The 2,284-nt window shown below is 38.0% G+C and overlaps 1 pseudogene; it reads left to right on the top strand.

The window, feature by feature from the left end:
• The first annotated feature begins 710 nt into the window (after nt 1-710).
• Nucleotides 711-1,103, top strand: LOC102831986 (annotated as a pseudogene).
• Nucleotides 1,104-2,284: the final 1,181 nt, after the last annotated feature.

Below are 2,284 nucleotides of genomic sequence, written 5' to 3'. Positions count from 1 at the left end.
GCTTTCTGCTCCTGTAAAGATTTACAGCCTTGGAAACCCTGTACAGGGCCGCTATGGGTCGGAACCTACTTGACAGCACTTAACAACAATAACAACATTGTATCCCTACGTTAGCTGTAAAGTAATTCTGACATTTAAGAATAAATAACTTGATTACAAGTGTCCAGGAGAATCAGGATTGAAATCCAGATTTGGTTTATCTCATTCTGGTGTCATCCTACTAGAAACTCTGGTGGCACTGTAGGATAAGCACTAGACTGTTAGTCACAAGGTCAACTAGTTCAAACCTACCATCCACTTCTCAGGAGAAAGATAAGACTTCCTTTTCCCTGTAAAGACTTACTCCTCAGAAATCCTAGCCAGGGTCACTGTGAGTCTGAATGGCAGATTCACTGGTAATGGGTAGATGACCCTATTGCCTCCTGGTTTTGAAATACGTCATTTAAAAAATCAGTGTGTGATAGTTGTCACTCAGCACTTAGTGCTTATGCTAATTAAAGTAGTATGCCTTTTATTTTCCTGCATCCAACAATTTATTTCACTTGTCAGGCAGAAAATATAAACGTTTTTGTTGTTGTTTTGTGCTATTTTAAATTTTATTTATTTATTTATTTTTAAGAGAGCACTCCAAGTTCCATCAATCCTTCTGCCTCACCTTCCCCTCTCCTTGCGCACTTCCTAAGGAGGCGGCGGCCATCTGTACCAGCATCATGGCTGCCCCCAGACCCCTGATGAAGCCCAAGATGGTCAAAAAGAGAAACAAGATGTTCATCCAGCACCAATCAGATGGTTATGTCAAAATTAAGCATAACTGTCACAAGCCCAGAGGCATTGACAACAGGGTGCGGAGAAGATTAAACGGCCAGATCTTAATGCCCAACATTGGTTATGGGAGCAACAAGAAGACAAAACACATGCTCCCCTGCGGCTTCCGCAAGTTCCTGGTCCACAACATCAAAGAGCTGGATGTGCTGCTGATGTGCACAGAGATTGCTCATGACGTTTCCTCCAAGAACCGCAGAGCCTTTGTGGAAACAGCAGCCCAGCTGGCCATCAGAGTCACCAATCCTAATGCCAGGCTGCGCAGTGAAGAAAATGAATAGACAGCCTGTTTTCGAGTTTTATTTGTGCTAAATAAAAACATAAAGATGCAAAAGAGAGAGAGAGAGAGAGGAGAGAGAGAGGAGAGAGTGAGGAGAGAGAGAGAGAGAGAGAGAGAGAGAGAGAGCACTACATGTCACTTAGAAATGTTTTGCTTCTTGACGCAAGTGAACCAGTAACTGTCTCCAAATGTCTCCCAGAGAGTTCTTTCACGTATTAAACAACCTGGGTTTCCTCTTACTCTATTTCTGATACTATTTAATGAGATGAGAAAAAAAAATACCATATGAATCTGCAGAAAATTAAATGGCATTGAAAACAAACTTCACAATCTCAAAGTAAAAAATGCATTTGTGATTTTTTTTTTAATGAATATTTGCAAGGAATGTTTGTGGACAATGGTATATGATTTCAAATATGGCTTGGTAGAAAATTCTTAAAAATACAAACACATTTTATTTATTTATTTATTTATTTATTTATTTGCACTTTCCTAGAAAAAATAGTGCTTTCAATTTGTTTTTTTCTTTATCACATAAATATTTTATGAGTAGAGTCATAGCCAGACTATTACTATTTATATATATTACTACTTCTTTAATATCTTTCACTCTTCAGAATGCCCCACAGTTCTCTCTTTATTTAATAAGATAACCAGAGAGTGCCATGCTTGAATTATATCTACTCAGCGCTGTCTTTCTGTGGGAGAAAGATATGGTGAACTTTCGATTGCTGTTGTTGTTAAATGCTCTGCTTTAAGAAAGCAATGTGGTCAAGCCAGAAGCGAATGTGTCAGTATAATATACAGGTGTGTGGGAACCTGGAGTCATTGCTGGAAAAAGTTACAATAAATGGTATTGACATTAAGAATGACTGAGGTGGTCATTGCATGCCATAGCTTAAAGGGACTGTAGAGAGCATAGTTCATTCCCTTCATGATATAAATAAGGAAAGAGATATGACGAGACCTTAATAATTATTTTTAAAAGAGCAGAGTTGAAATTTAAATTCACATTATTCTAAACTCCATTATACTTTCTTTGCCTTTCAATATTCATTATTTGATCATAAACTTCTAACTATTTAAAGACTTGTACACGAGACAAAGTACTTATCTGCGCTGCTGAATACAATGCCAAAATAGCTCATCCCTCTTCCTTTTGGATGGGGCATTCACTACAGA

The sequence above is a fragment of the Chrysochloris asiatica genome, unplaced genomic scaffold (genome assembly GCF_000296735.1).
Source record: "Chrysochloris asiatica unplaced genomic scaffold, ChrAsi1.0 scaffold00055, whole genome shotgun sequence".
Taxonomy (NCBI): Eukaryota; Metazoa; Chordata; class Mammalia; order Afrosoricida; family Chrysochloridae; genus Chrysochloris; species Chrysochloris asiatica.
This window is presented reverse-complemented; position numbering and strand designations above follow the sequence as displayed.